Here is a 16,449-nt window from a genome sequence, read left to right as displayed (position 1 = left end):
GTGGAACCCGCAGGGTGTGGGGTTCTCCTGCTGGAGCCTGTCCACTTCAAAACCAAGTCTGGCCATTCTCCTCTGACTGCTCTCACTAACAAGGCACTTTTGCTCACAGATCTGTTGGTCATTGATTTTTTTTTGGTTTACATACCCTTCTCTGTAAACTTGAGACTGTTGTGCATGAAAATCCCAGAAATCAGCAGTTTTGGAGATACTCAAAACAGCCCATCAGCCATCATCCCACAGCCAAAGATCACATTTCTTTCCCATTCTGATCTTTGGTCTGAACAACAACTTGATCCCTTGACCATGGATTTTATGCATTGAGCTGCTGTCATACACAGCGTGGAGATTCAACAGAACATCAGTCCGTGTGTCCACACACCTTTAAAACTCAGACCACTGGGGGTTAAACAGGCAAACAGAATGTTATTTATCAGTTAAGGATAAGAATGTAAGAGCAGGAAGATTCTGCTCCCAGAGCAACACACACAAAATGCTGGCTGAACTCAGCAGGTCAGGCAACATCTATGGAGAGGGAAAAAGAGTCAACGTTCTGGGCCGAGACCCCCTCATCAGGATTGGAAAGGAAGGGGGAAGAAGATGGGGGGAGTTTGTCAACTTTGCCTCCAACTTCCACCCTGAGATTGACTAAGTCTATTTCTGACCTCTCTCTCCTCTCCCTTGATCTCTGGAGATAGCCTGTTTGCTGACCTCTTCTTGAACCCCACTCACCTCCACCTTTCTATCCCAGCTTCTTTCCCTTTCCTATCCAGTCTTGAGGAAGGCTTCCTCTCCATAGATGCTGCCTGACCTGCAGAGTTCTCCAGCATTTTGTGTGTGTTGCTCTGGATTTCCAGCATCTGTGTGTTTAAGATTACACTCTTACTACCAAACAGAGGATTGAATACAAGCTCACGAGGACCTGTTTTCCTGGACAGTCGGGTTGACACGAAGCACAAATTTGTGGTGGTGGAGGAGACAGAATTAAGGGGTTTCTCAAAGAGGGCCAGGACATCTGGGACTTGCTGATGGGTAGGGTGAGAAGGCAAAGGCCCTACCACATCCAAGCAGCACACAGGTGAATTGAGACACTGTGACCTGCAGGGATGGAGCCACGGTAGGAAGCTGGGATCAAACTGGATATCAGCATTCACGCAAACATTTTTTACAACTGCGCGGACCCACCATTGTTCTGAGCAGGAATATTTTAACCAGCCTGGAAACTTCGCAGCGCTTCAAATTTTTCTGTGTCGCACATATTATGAATATTTAGAAAGTTGAAAAATCACATACTTTTGATTTTATGAATTGAAGGATATAATGAAAGACAATACAATAAAGAAAATCTTTCACATTCTGTAATCTTTCCCTAGCTGCGTCCATTTTCAGTTAACACAACAACATAGGCTACGTGTGGGGAGTATTTCAGCCACTGTGCAGCCGTGCACCCCCGTAGCTCAGAGTCAACAGTGCTAGACAGATCCATCCCAACTGCCACAGCTGGGATTGGCTGAATGTCCGTTTTCCGCTTTATAAAATAATTTCTGATTCTGAGTGTGGTCTGACCAAGAGAGTCCAAAACGCAAGGAAGCTAGGGACTGGAATTGAGTATGTTTCTCACAATGCTGCCATGCTTTTCACCCACGGCGCCGACCTGTGCGGCAGCCTTTTCCAGTTGCTCCCGAGAACTTGATAATTTTTTTTTGTTTGTTTTTAGTCGTAGTGCTTTATGTTTAGTATTTGTTTAGTATTGTGACGTCATCAACTCCGCTGTGGCTAGGCTTCAGACACAGCACCCTGAGGCACTGGTGTTAATCACAGGGGACTTCAATCATGTGGCTTTGGACACGACACTACCTGCTTTCTCCCAGTATGTGGACTGTTACAGCAGGGGAGTTAGGACTATTGACCTACTGAATGCAAACGTAGAGGACGCATACAGTGCCTCCCCGCTGCCTGCACTGGGGAAAGCAGATCACTACCTGGTTTTGTTACAGCCCAGATATAAATCAATTGTGATGAGGCATCCCACTACCACACGCTCTTTTAGAAAGTGGACTCCTGAAGCTGAACAGGCCCTGAGAGACTGCTTTGGTACTGCCAAGTGGGATGTACTGCAAGGGCAGCTCTGTGGGGGCGTTGAGGAGGTCACTGACTGCACAACGGACTATATTAACTTTTGTGTGGACGCCGTTGTTCCTGTTAGAACTGTTCGCTGCTATCCCAATAATAAGCCCTGGATCAAAGGCCATCACATCAAAGGCCTCCTAAACCAGAAGAAGTGGGCCTTTAAAGATGGCGATCAGTTGGAGCTTAAAAGAGTTCAGAAGGAACTCAGGGTACAGCTCAGGGGGGCAAAGGAGCAGTGTAGGAGGAAGCTAGAACAAAAGCTGCAGAACAAAAGCATGAAGGAGGTGTGGGACGGGATGAAGATCATTACCGGATGCGGTGCAAAGCGGGGGGCAAACATAAGTGGAGATGTGGAGAAAGCGAACCAGCTGAATAACTTCTTCAATAGGTTCGATAGCACAATCTCATCCTCACCACAGAATTCCTAACCAGGCTTGTCTCTCTACTCGTCCTCCCTCTCACTTCCCTCACAGGAAAATAGCCACTCACAGGAGACCTTACCCACGCCCAAGATTACGGCTACACAGGTGAAAGGTCAACTGAGGAAGATCTGTACCAGCAAGGCGGCTGGACCGGATGGAGTATCCCCACGATTACTGAGGGCCTGTATGTCTGAGCTGGGAGAACCCCTTCAGCGCATCTTCAACATGAGCCTGGAGCAGAGAAGGGTACCCAGACAGTGGAAAACATCCTGTATTGTCTCGGTACTGAAGAAACCAGGGAGATGAATGACTTCAGACCTGTTGCTTTGACGTCGCACGTGATGAAGACCATGGAGCGGCTGATAATACAGAATCTGAGGCCACAAACCAGGCACGCCCGGGATCCTCTTCAGTTTGCGTATCAGGAGAAGGTGGGAGTGGAGGATGCTATCACGTACTTGCTGCACAAATCCCTCTCTCACCTGGACAGGGTCAGTGGTGCTGTGAGGATTACATTCCTGGACTTCTCTAGTGCCTTTAACACCATCCAGTCCAGGATCTTAAGGCACAAGCTAATGGAGATGGGAGTAGACTCACACATGGTGGCTTGGATAACTGACTACTTGACAGACAGACCTCAGTATGTGCAGTTGGGAGACTGTAGGTCTGACACGGTGGTCAGCAGCACAGGAGCGCCGCAGGGGACTGCTCTCTCTCTGGTCCTGTTCACCCTGTACACATCAGACTTCCAATATAACTCGGAGTCCTGCCATGTGCAGAAGTTCGCTGATGACACGGCCATAGTGGGGTGTGTCAGGAATGGTCAGGAGGAAGAGTATAGGAAACTGATACAGGACTTTGTGATATGGTGCAACTCAAACTACCTGCGTCTCAATATCACCAAGACCAAGGAGATGGTGGTGGACTTTAGGAGACCTCGGCCTCATATGGAGCCAGTGATCATTAATGGAGAATGTGTGGAGCAGGTTAAGACATACAAGTATCTGGGAGTGCAGTTAGACGAGAAGCTAGACTGGATTGCCAACACAGATGCCCTGTGCAGGAAAGCACAGAGTCGACTGTACTTCCTCAGAAGGCTGGCGTCATTCAATGTTTGTAGTGAGATGCTGAAGATGTTCTATCGGTCAGTTGTGGAGAGCGCCCTCTTCTTTGTGGTGGCGTGCTGGGGAGGCAGCATTAAGAAGAGGGACGCCTCACGTCTTAATAAGCTGGTAAGGAAGGCGGGCTTTGTCGTGGGCACAGAACTGGAGAGTATGACATTGGTGGCAGAGCAGAGGGTGCTGAGTAGGCTACGGTCAATCATGGAAAACCCTGAACATCCTCTGCACAGCACCATCCAGAGACAGAGAAGCAGTTTCAGCGGCAGGTTGCTGTCAATGCAATGCTCCTCAGACAGGATGAGGAGATCATTACTCCCCAACGCCATTTGGCTCTACAATTCAACCACCAGGGGCAAGACATGTTAAAGTGCTAGGGTTAGGACTGAGCTTAAGTTACCACTCAATGCACTTTAGTAACTATTTAAGAACTTCTTAAAAGCTATTTATTAAAGCTTTTTGGGAGGGTGATTTTAGATGCATATCATATTTATATTGAGTTAAATACTTATGTAATTAGTTTTGCTACAATAAGTGTATGGGACACTGGAAAAATGTTGAATTTCCCCTTGGGGATGAATAAAGTATCTATCTATCTATCTATCTATCAATGTGGTCTGGACCAGGGATATAGGTAATAAAGTGGTGGATAGTGCTCCCAGTGTGGTTTTGACCCAAGGATATGGAGACTGGAACTGTGCACGGTGCTCCCGGTGTGGGTCTGACCCAGGGATATGGAGACTGGAACTGTGTACGGTGCTCCTGGTGTGGGTCTGACCCAGGAATATGGAGACAGAACTGTCCACAGTGCTCCCAGTGTGGGTCTAACCCAGGGATATTGAGACTGTAACTGTGCACGGAGCTCCCAGTATGGTCTGACCCAGGGATAAGGAGCCTGGAAATGTGCACGGTGCTCCCGGTGTGGGTCTGACCCAGGGATATGGAGACTGGAACTGTGCACAGTGCTCCCGGTGTGGTCTGACCTAGGGATATGGAGACTGGAACTGTGTACGGTGCTCCCAGTATGGTCTGACCCAGGGATAAGGAGCCTGGAAATGTGCACGGTGCTCCCGGTGTGGGTCTGACCCAGGGATATGGAGACTGGAACTGTGCACAGTGCTCCCGGTGTGGTCTGACCCAGGGATATTGAAAATAAGATTGGGCTCAGAGATCATGGTGTGGAAAGACAAATTTGATCCCAATTTAGATAGAACTGATTGCTTTTCTGCTGCAAAGAACCAGCCATGAATTTCACTTTCTCATTATTCACATTAATATTTGCTGCATTTAAAGTCATAAAAAGAACAGCCTTTAGATATATGGAACAGAAAAAGCCCTGTAGATATACAGAACAGGAAAAGCCCTTCAGATATATGGAGCAGAAAAAAACCTTGTAGATATACAGAACAGGAAAATCCCTGTAGATACACGGAACAGGAAAAGCCCTCTAACCCCTGATCAGAACACAAAAAGCCATTAAGCCCTTGATCCACGCTGACCATCGCACATTCACACTAATCCTGCACTAATTCCATTTTTAATTCCTCCCACATTCTCATCAACCTGCCCCAGATGCCCCTGCTTACATACAGACCAATGGCAATGCATGTCCAATGGCTAATCAGCTTCCCTACCCTAATGACTTTGACATGTAAAGGAAACCAAAGCTCCCGGGGGAAACCAAAGCCGTTCCACAGAGAACATACAAATTCCACACGGACACCAGCCAAGATCAGGATTGAACCTCGGTCTCCAGCTCTGCAAAGCTGCAGCTGTACTTGGAGTGCTGCCCTTGAGTGAAGGCTGAATCTGTCATCCCAAATTACTGCCCATGACTGCATCCTACTCCCCACTCTGCCTCGTTTCCCTTCTCAGAACGTGAGATGGGAAACAACATCCCCACGGCCCTGGTCTGTGAGCTGATGAATGGGGGAGGAGGTGTGTGACCCAGGATCTCCAGTGTCAGGTTCACTCTGGAATTTGCGGTGGTGGAAGGAGACAGAATCAAGGGGTTTCTCAAAGAGGGCCAGGACATCTGGGACTTGCTGATGGGTAGGGTGAGAAGGCAAAGGCCCTACCACATCCAAGCAGCACACAGGTGAATTGAGACACTGTGACCTGCAGGGATGGAGCCACGGTAGGAAGCTGGGATCAAGCTGGATATCAGCATTCACGCAAACATTTTTTACAACTGCGCGGACCCACCATTGTTCTCAACAGGAAAACTTTAAACAGCCTGGAAACTTCACAGCACATTAAATTTCTCTTTAATGTGCATACTATGAATATTTAGAAAGTTGAAAAATCACATTCTTTTGATTTTATGAATTGAAGGATATAATGAAAGACAGGACAATAAAGAAAAACTTTCACATTCTGTAATTGTTCCCTAGCTGCATCCAATTCCAGTTAACACAGCAACATAGGCTATGTGTGGGGAGTATTTCAGCCACTGTGCAGCCATGCACCCCTGTAGCTCAGAGTCAACAGTGCTAGACAGATCCATCCCAACTGCCACAGCTGGGATTGGCTGAATGTCCGTTTTCTGCATTATAAAGCAATTTCTGATTCTAAGTGTGGTCTGACCAAGAGAGTCCAAAACTGTGGTTCACGCAAAGAAGATGGGAACTGGAATTGAGTATGTTTCTCACAATGTGGTCTGAACCAGGGATATGGGTAATAAGGTGGTGTACAGTGCTCCCAGTGTGGGTCAGACCCAAGGATATAGAGACTGGAACTGTACATGGTGCTCTCGGTGTGGGTCTGACCCAGGGATATGGAAACTGGAACTGTGCATGGTGCTCCCAGTGTGGGTCTGACCCAGGGATATGGAGTCAGAACTGTGCACGGTGCTCTCGGTGTGGGCCTGACCCAGGGATATGGAAACTGGAACTGTGCATGCTGCTCCCAGTGTGGGTCTGACCCAGGGATATGGAGACAGAACTATGCACGGTGCTCCCGGTGTAGGTCTGACCCAGGGATATGAAGACTGGAACTGTGCACAGTGCTCCCGGTGTGGGTCAGACCCAAGGATATAGAGACTGGAACTGTACATGGTGCTCTTGGTGTGGGCCTGCCCCAGGGATATGGAAACTGGAACTGTGCATGGTGCTCCCAGTGTGGGTCTGACCCAGGGATATGGAGACAGAACTGTGCACGGTGCTCTTGGTGTGGGTCTGACCCAGAGATATGGAGACTGGAAATGTGCACGGTGCTCCCAGTGTGAGTCTGACCCAGGAATATGGAGACTGGAATTGTGCACGGTGCTCCCAGTGTGGGTCTGACACAGGGATATGGAGACAGAACTGTGCACGGTGCTCTTGGTGTGGGTCTGACCCAGAGATATGGAGACTGGAAATGTGCACGGTGCTCCCAGTGTGGATCTGACCCAGGAATATGGAGATTGGAACTGTGCACGGTGCTCCCAGTGTGAGTCTGACCCAGGAATATGGAGACTGGAACTGTGCACGGTGCTCCTGGTGTGGATCTGACACAAGAATATGGAGACTGGAACTGTGCACAGTGCTCCCAGTGTAGGTCTGACCCAGGGATATGGAGACTGGAACTGTGCATGGTGCTCTCGGTGTGGGTCTGACCCAGGGATATGGAGATAGAAATGTTCACGGTGCTCCTGGTGTGGGTCTGCCCCAGGGATATAGAGACTGGAACTGTGCACAGTGCTCCCAGTGTGGGTCTGACCCAGGGATATCGAGACTGGAATTGTGCACCGTGCTCCCGGTGTGGGTCTGACCCAGGGATATGGAGACAGGAAATGTGCACGGTGTTCCCAGTGTGGATCTGACCCAGGAATATGGAGATTGGAACTGTGCACGGTGCTCCCAGTGTGAGTCTGACCCAGGAATATGGAGGCTGGAATTGTGCACGGTGCTCCCAGTGTGGGTCTGACACAGGGATATGGAGACAGAACTGTGCACGGTGCTCTTGGTGTGGGTCTGACCCAGGGATATGGAGATAGAACTGTTCACGGTGTTCTTGGTGTGTGTCTGACCCAGGGATATAGAGACTGGAACTGTGCACAGTGCTCCCAGTGTGGGTCTGACCCAGGGATATGGAGACTGGAACTGTGCACGGTGCTCCTGGTGTGGATCTGACACAAGAATATGGAGACTGGAACTGTGCATAGTGCTCCCAGTGTAGGTCTGACCCAGGGATATGGAGACTGGAACTGTGCACGGTGCTCTCGGTGTGGGTCTGCCCCAGGGATATAGAGACTGGAACTGTGCACGGTGCTCCCAGTGTGGGTCTGACCCAGGGATATCGAGACTGGAACTGTGCACCGTGCTCCCGGTGTGGGTCTGACCCAGAGACATGGAGACTGGAACGGTACGTAGTGCTCCTGGTGTGGGTCTGACCCAGGGATATGGAGACTGGAACTGTGCATGGTGCTCCCAGTGTGGGTCTGACCCAGGGATATGGAGACAGAACTGTGCACGGTGCTCTTGGTGTGGGTCTGACCCAGGGATATGGAGACTGGAACTGTGCATGGTGCTCCCAGTGTGGGTCTGACCCAGGGATATGGAGACAGAACTGTGCACGGTGCTCTTGGTGTGGGTCTGACCCAGGGATATGGAGATAGAAATGTTCACGGTGCTCCTGGTGTGGGTCTGCCCCAGGGATATAGAGACTGGAACTGTGCACAGTGCTCCCAGTGTGGGTCTGACCCAGAGACATGGAGACTGGAACGGTACATAGTGCTCCCAGTGTGGGTCTGACCCAGGGATATCGAGACTGGAATTGTGCACCGTGCTCCCGGTGTGGGTCTGACCCAGGGATATGGAGACTGGAAATGTGCACGGTGTTCCCAGTGTGTATCTGACCCAGGAATATGGAGATTGGAACTGTGCACGGTGCTCCCAGTGTGAGTCTGACCCAGGAATATGGAGACTGGAATTGTGCACGGTGCTCCCAGTGTGGGTCTGACACAGGGATATGGAGACAGAACTGTGCACGGTGCTCTTGGTGTGGGTCTGACCCAGGGATATGGAGATAGAACTGTTCACGGTGTTCTTGGTGTGTGTCTGACCCAGGGATATAGAGACTGGAACTGTGCATAGTGCTCCCAGTGTGGGTCTGACCCAGGAATATGGAGACTGGAACTGTGTACGGTGCTCCCGGTGTGGGTCTGACCCAGGGATATGGAGACTGGAACTGTGTACGGTGCTCTCGGTGTGGGTCTGACCCAGGGATATGGAGACTGGAACGGTGTACGGTGCTCCCGGTGTGGGTCTGACCCAGGGATATGGAGACTGGAACTGTGTACGGTGCTCTCGGTGTGGGTCTGACCCAGGGATAAGGAGCCTGGAAATGTGCACGGTGCTCCTGGTGTGGGTCTGCCCCAGGGATATAGAGACTGGAACTGTGCACGGTGCTCCCGGTGTGGGTCTGACCCAGGGATATGGAGACTGGAACTGTGTACGGTGCTCTCGGTGTGGGTCTGACCCAGGGATATGGAGACTGGAACTGTGCATGGTGCTCCCAGTGTGGGTCTGACCCAGGGATATGGAGACAGAACTGTGCACTGTGCTCTTGGTGTGTGTCTGACCCAGAGATATGGAGACTGGAAATGTGCACGGTGCTCCCAGTGTGGATCTGACCCAGGAATATGGAGATTGGAACTGTGCACGGTGCTCCCAGTGTGAGTCTGACCCAGGAATATGGAGACTGGAATTGTGCACGGTGCTCCCAGTGTGGGTCTGACACAGGGATATGGAGACAGAACTGTGCACGGTGCTCTTGGTGTGGGTCTGACCCAGGGATATGGAGATAGAACTGTTCACGGTGTTCTTGGTGTGTGTCTGACCCAGGGATATGGAGACTGGAACTGTGCACGGTGCTCCTGGTGTGGATCTGACACAAGAATATGGAGACTGGAACTGTGCACAGTGCTCCCAGTGTAGGTCTGACCCAGGGATATGGAGACTGGAACTGTGCATAGTGCTCCCAGTGTGGGTCTGACCCAGGGATATGGAGACTGGAACTGTGCACGGTGCTCCTGGTGTGGATCTGACACAAGAATATGGAGACTGGAACTGTGCACAGTGCTCCCAGTGTAGGTCTGACCCAGGGATATGGAGACTGGAACTGTGCATGGTGCTCTCGGTGTGGGTCTGACCCAGGGATATGGAGATAGAAATGTTCACGGTGCTCCTGGTGTGGGTCTGCCCCAGGGATATAGAGACTGGAACTGTGCACAGTGCTCCCAGTGTGGGTCTGACCCAGGGATATCGAGACTGGAATTGTGCACCGTGCTCCCGGTGTGGGTCTGACCCAGGGATATGGAGACTGGAAATGTGCACGGTGTTCCCAGTGTGGATCTGACCCAGGAATATGGAGATTGGAACTGTGCACGGTGCTCCCAGTGTGAGTCTGACCCAGGAATATGGAGACTGGAATTGTGCACGGTGCTCCCAGTGTGGGTCTGACACAGGGATATGGAGATAGAACTGTTCACGGTGTTCTTGGTGTGTGTCTGACCCAGGGATATAGAGACTGGAACTGTGCATAGTGCTCCCAGTGTGGGTCTGACCCAGGGATATGGAGACTGGAACTGTGCACGGTGCTCCTGGTGTGGACCTGACACAAGAATATGGAGACTGGAACTGTGCACAGTGCTCCCAGTGTAGGTCTGACCCAGGGATATGGAGACTGGAACTGTGCATGGTGCTCTCGGTGTGGGTCTGCCCCAGGGATATAGAGACTGGAACTGTGCACAGTGCTCCCAGTGTGGGTCTGACCCAGGGATATAGAGACTGGAACTGTGCACAGTGCTCCCAGTGTGGGTCTGACCCAGGGATATGGAGACTGGAACTGTGCACGGTGCTCTTGGTGTGGGTCAGAGCCAGGGATATGGAGACTGGAACTGTGTACAGTGCTCCTGGTGTGGATCTGACACAAGGATATGGAGACTGGATCTGTGCACGGTGCTCCCGGTGTGGGTCTGACCCAGGGATATGAAGACTGGAACTGTGCACGGTGCTCCCGGTGTGGGTCTGACCCGGGGATATGGAGACAGAAATGTGCACGGTGCTCCTGGTGTGGGTTGGACCCAGGGATATGGAGACTGGAACTGTGCACGGTGCTCTTGGTGTGGGTCTGACCCAGGGATATGGAGACTGGAACCATAGACGGTGCTCCCGGTGTGGTCTGACTCTGAGATATTGAAAATAAGATTGGGCTCAGAGACCATGGAGTGGAAAGGCATATTTGATTCCAATTTACATAGAACTGATTGCTTTTCTGCTACAAAGAACCAGCCATGAATTTCACTTTCTCATTACTCTCATTAATATTTTCTGCATTTAAAGTCATAAAAAGAACAGTCCTTTAGGTATATGGCACAGGAAAAGCCCTGTAAATATACAGAACTGGAAAAGCCCTGTAGATATACAGAACTGGAAAAGCCCTGTAGATATACGGAACAGGAAAAGCTCTTTAGATATACGGAACAGGAAAAGCTCTTTAGATATACGGAACTGGAAAAGCCCTGTAGATATACAGAACTGGAAAAGTCCTGTAGATATACAGAACTGGAAAAGCCCTGTAGATATACGGAACAGGAAAAGCTCTTTAGATATACGGAACTGGAAAAGCTCTTTAGATATACGGAACAGGAAAAGCCCTGTAGATATACGGAACAGGAAAAGCCCTGTAGATATACGGAACAGGAAAAGCCCTGTAGATATACGGAACTGGAAAAGCCCCGTAGATATACGGAACTGGAAAAGCCCTGTAGACATACGGAACTGGAAAAGCCCTGGAGATATACGGAACTGGAAGAGCCCTGTAGATATACGGAACTGGAAAAGCCCTGTACATATACGGAACTGGAAAAGCTCTTTAGATATACAGAACTGGAAAAGCTCTTTAGATATACAGAACTGGAAAAGCTCTTTAGATATACAGAACTGGAAAAGTCCTGTAGATATACAGAACTGGAAAAGCCCTGTAGATATACAGAACTGGAAAAGCCCTGTAGATATACAGAACTGGAAAAGCCCTGTAGATATACAGAACTGGAAAAGCCCTGTAGATATACGGAACTGGAAAAGCCCTGTAGATATATGGAACAGGAAAAGCCCTGTAGATATACAGAACTGGAAAAGTCCTGTAGATATACAGAACTGGAAAAGCCCTGGAGATATACAGAACTGGAAAAGCCCTGTAAATATATGGAACAGGAAAAGCCCTGTAGATATATGGAACAGGAAAAGCCCTGTAGATATACGGAACTATTGCAAGGACGTGGTGGTGGAATGAGCCCAAGTGCTGAACACGGGTGTGGAGGCAGAGTCGGGAGGCGTTGTGGTCGTAGCAAGCATGGAATGGGAGTCTTTACCCAGAGTCTCAGTCTTAGTAGAGAATTTAGGAATGATGCTAGACTTAGAACTGATAGTCCTTGGTACTGTGTAATGAGGTTAGTCATACAGGAGTCAACCAACAAACTGGCAGCTCTTTATAGTGGTCACAGGATTTTTATACGGCATTTGCTGATGGAGAACAGGTGTTTGTAGTTAGTGAACCTGAGAATGTTTGGAACTAAATGAGCTGATTGAGGTCCAATTCCTGAGGAAAATAGCCAGGTGGGCAATTGCCAGAAAGGACCATGACAGTACCCCTCTCTCAACGGGAGCCTCCCAGCGATCCTCCAGGCCTGTCTGGATGGTCTGGATGAAAATCCTGGATGAGGGGTCGAGGATGAAGGAGTGGGGGACCCAGGAATGCTCTTCTGGACTGTACCCTTCCCAGTCTACCAGGTATTGGAGACCCCTGCCCCTACAGCGCACATCTAGTAGTCGTCGGACAGTGTATGCCAGATGGTTGTCGTTGATACGGGCAGGGGGAGGAGTCTCAGATGGGGAACACAAGGGGCTGACGGAAACTGGCTTTAACTGAGACACATGAAAAGTTGGGTGTATGTGCATGGACCCTGGCAGCTATAGGCGGACCGCTGTGGGATAGATAACCCTTTCAACCTTGAATGGTCCCAGGAAGCGAAGGGCGTGTTTCCTATGTTTATTTTTGAGTGGGATGACTCTGGCGCCGGAGTCCGGTGTCAGTCGGCTGTCTTTGATTTCGATTTGCTGATCTGAGTAGGGCCGTGCATGTTTCCTCCCAAATCTTAAGGTACCGATCAATATGGTCTTGAACCAACGGTACTGCAATTTCTTCTTCTTGCACGGGGAAGAGTGGGGTTGGTACCCAAGGGAGAACTCAAATGGAGACCTCCCAATGGCAGAGCTCACAAGGGAGTTGTGGGCGTACTCAACCCATGGGAGGTGGTCGCTCCAGGTCGACGGGTTGTTTTCCGTTGCACAACTTAGTGTGGTCTCCAGGTCTTGGTTGACCTGTTCCGTCTGCCCGTTCGTCTGGGGGTGGAAGCCGGATGACAGGCTGACCGATGCACCCAAGGCTTGACAGAAGGCCTTCCATACCTGCGAGAGGAACTGGGGACCTCGATCGGAGACGATGTCCACAGGGATTCCGTGGAGGCGGAAGACGTGGTGGATGAGAAGATCTGCCGTTTCTTGAGAGGAAGGGAGTTTCGGGAGGGCCACAAAGTGCACCGCCTTGGAGAATCGGTCTACCACGGTGAGGACAGTGGTGTTTCCACGGGCAGGGGGTAAACCAGTGACAAAATCTAGGGCAATGTGTGACCAGAGACGACCAGGGACAGGTAGAGGACGAAGTAGACCCGCTGGTGGTCGATGAGAGGCCTTTTCCCCGGGCACAAATGGGACAAGCCGAGACATAAGAGTGGGTGTCCCCCTCCATGGACTGCCACCAAAAGTGCTTCCTCAGGAGAGCCAGGGTCCGATCACTCCTGGGGTGGCAGGCGAACCGGGATGTGTGTCCCCATTGGAGAACCTGAGACCTGACGGAGACGGGCACGTACAGGTGATGCCGGGTCCGTTGCCAGGGTCAGGGTCTTCCTGGGCTTCCTTTACTTTACCCTCGATGTCCCAAGTGAGGGTGGCCATCACACAGGATGGTGGGAGGATTGTCTCGGGACTGGAGGTGTCATCCTTGGAGTCATGCTGGCCGGATAGCACGTCTGGCTTCCCGTTCTTGGATCCTGGACGGTTCGTGAGGGTAAACCGGAGTCAGAGGCGTCAACCTCAATGATGAATTGACGGGATGGGTCCGGATGGACCAGGATGGGAGCGGTGGTGAAATGCCTCTTCAGGTTGGTGAATGCTGAGTCCGCTTCGGAGTCCGAGCAAAACAATGTGGTAGGTGAGGAAAGCGGGGTAAGCGGGGCTGCCACTCGATTGTAGTCCCTGATGAATCTGCAGTAGAAATTTGCAAACCTCAGAAATCGTTAAAGTTGTTTGCATGTCGTGGGTCTGGGCCATTCCTCCACCGCCCGGATCTTCTCGAGGTCCGCTTTCAATGATAGAGCCTAGGAAGCTGACCGAAGGGACGTGGAACTCACATTTTTCCACCTTTGCAAATAACTGGTTTTCCCACTGTCTCTGGAGGACTTGACGGACATGGTGTATGTGTTCTTGGGGGCTGCAAGAAGATATCGTTAAGGTAAACAAATATGAACCGATTGATAAAGTCCTTCAGTACATCACTGATCAGGGTTTGGAAAATGGCGGGAGCATTGGTGAGGCCAAATGGCATGACCAAATCTTCAAAGTGGCCCAGCGATGTATTGAAGGCCGTCCTCCATTTGTCCCTGATGCAGCATCAATAACTCTCGGAGACGTGAGGCGAGATATAGTCTTTTATTGGCTGGAAGAAAGAACAAGCAGCAATTGACCACCATACTACATTCTGGGGACTGAAGCCGGGGCTGTGTCTCGATTCGCCTTTATACCGGGGTCCGTGGGAGAAGCCACAGGAGCAGTCAGCTGGGGGGGGGGGGCGTGTCCAGACAGGTATATGTAGTTCACCACAGTCCCCCTCCCTCATCCTGACTAAATGGTAGGTGTTGTGAAGATCCAGCTTTGAGAAGATGGTGGCTCCGTGCAGGGGCTCAAATGACAAACTAATGAGGGCTAGAGGGTACTTGTTCTGAATGGTTATATTATTTAGGCCTCGGTAGTCGATACAAGGGTGAAGCATCCCGTCCTGCTTTTCTACAAAAAAGAAACCGGCGCCTGCCGGGGAAGATGAAGGTCTGATAATGCCCGCCGCGAGGGACTTGCTGGTGTACTTCTCCATGGCCCCTCTCTACAGTCGGGATCGGTTAAAAAGGCGACTGGTGGGTAGCGAGGGAGAAGGTCGACGGCACAATCATATGGTCGCTGCGGAGGCAGGGAAAGGGCCCGCTGTTTACTGAATACTGGTCCCAGGTCTTGGTATTCGGTGGGGACTTGGGACAAGTAGAAGGGTTCCGAGACAGACGGGGTCACGGTAGCTTCCCTAGGAGATGGAGCTGACCGCGGACAGTTGGTGTGGCAAGACTGGCTCCATTTGGCTATCCTCCCGGTAGACCAGCCGATGTGGAGATTGTGTTGGGTCAGCTATGGGTTCCCTAGAACTACCGGGGCTTGAGGTGAACGAATGAGACTGAACTGTACCTCCTCCCAATGGTTGCCAGATAGGATCAGTGGGTCACCCGAGCCAACAGTTTTCTATCCAGGGCCTGGGCCTCCAGGGGGGTAGTTAGCGGCACATGAGGTATTCCAGCCTGGGAGGCTATGTCCTCGTCCAGCAGATTGCCCTCGGTGCCGGAATTCACCAAAGCGGAAAGGGACAGAGACTGTCATTGAAAAGTCACGGTAGCCGGGATCTGCATCCGAGTCTGGGGGGGTTGAAGGGAGTGTCATCGGACTCACTAGAACAGTAGGAGCGGGAGCTCTGCAAGGAACGGAAGGGGGAGAGAGGTTAGGGCTGGTTGAAGAAGGTAAGGTGGACCATGGGATGGCCCAATGGGTAGCCCTGGCTGGCCAGGGCCTGTTGTACGGGATCCGTGTCTGCTGGGTTCATTGTGGCCAGTTCATTCTGTTGCAAGGATGTGGCGGTGGAACGAATCCAAGTGCTGAACACAGGAGCTGAGGCCGAGTCGGGAGGTATTACAGTCGTAGCGAGCGTGGAATGGGTGCCAAGGGAATCTTTACCTGGAGTCTCAGTCTTAGTAGAGAATTCAGGGACGATGCTAGACTCAGAACTGATAGTCCTAAGAACCATGGAACAAAGTTACTCATACACAAGTCGACCAAACAAACTGGCAGCTCCTTGTTGTGGTCACAGGATTTTTATACGGCATTTGCTGATGGAAATCAGGTGTTTGTAGTTAGTGGAAGCCGGGAATGATTGGAAACTAAATGAGCTGATTGAGACCCAGTTCCTGAGGAAAATAGCCAGGGTGGGCAATTGTCAGAAGGGACCATGACAAGTACAGGAAAAACCCTTTCAATATACAGGAACAGGAAAAGATTGTCAAATATACAGAACCAAAAGAGCCCTGTAGACATACAGAACAGGAAAAGCCCATCAGATGTACAGTACAGGAAAACCCTTTAGATATAAGAAGCAGGAAAAGCCCGTAAGATATATGGAACAGGAAAAGCCCGTTAGTCCATGATCAGAACACAAAAAGCCTTTAAGCTCTTGATCCCCACTGACCATCTGCCCATTCACACTAATCCTGCACTAGTCCCATCTTTTAGATCCTCCCACATTCTCATCAACCTGTCCCAGGTGCCCCCGCTTACATACAGACCAGTGCTAATGTATGTCCAATGGCTAATTAGCTTCCCTACCCTAATGACTTTGACATGTGAAGGAAACCAAAGCTCCCGGGGGAAACC

At 50.6% G+C, this 16,449-nt stretch overlaps 1 protein-coding gene across 1 annotated transcript in view; it reads left to right on the top strand.

Annotated features, from left to right (window-relative positions):
• The window catches only part of LOC132395786 (SLAM family member 5-like), an 88,687-nt gene that overhangs the window by 33,173 nt on the left and 39,065 nt on the right, over positions 1–16,449 (top strand). The gene's annotated exons all lie outside the window — the stretch shown is intronic.

The sequence above is a fragment of the Hypanus sabinus genome, chromosome 6, assembly GCF_030144855.1.
Source record: "Hypanus sabinus isolate sHypSab1 chromosome 6, sHypSab1.hap1, whole genome shotgun sequence".
Taxonomy (NCBI): Eukaryota; Metazoa; Chordata; class Chondrichthyes; order Myliobatiformes; family Dasyatidae; genus Hypanus; species Hypanus sabinus.
The sequence above is the reverse complement of the archived record's forward strand: the minus strand, read 5'-3'. Positions and strand labels throughout refer to the sequence as shown.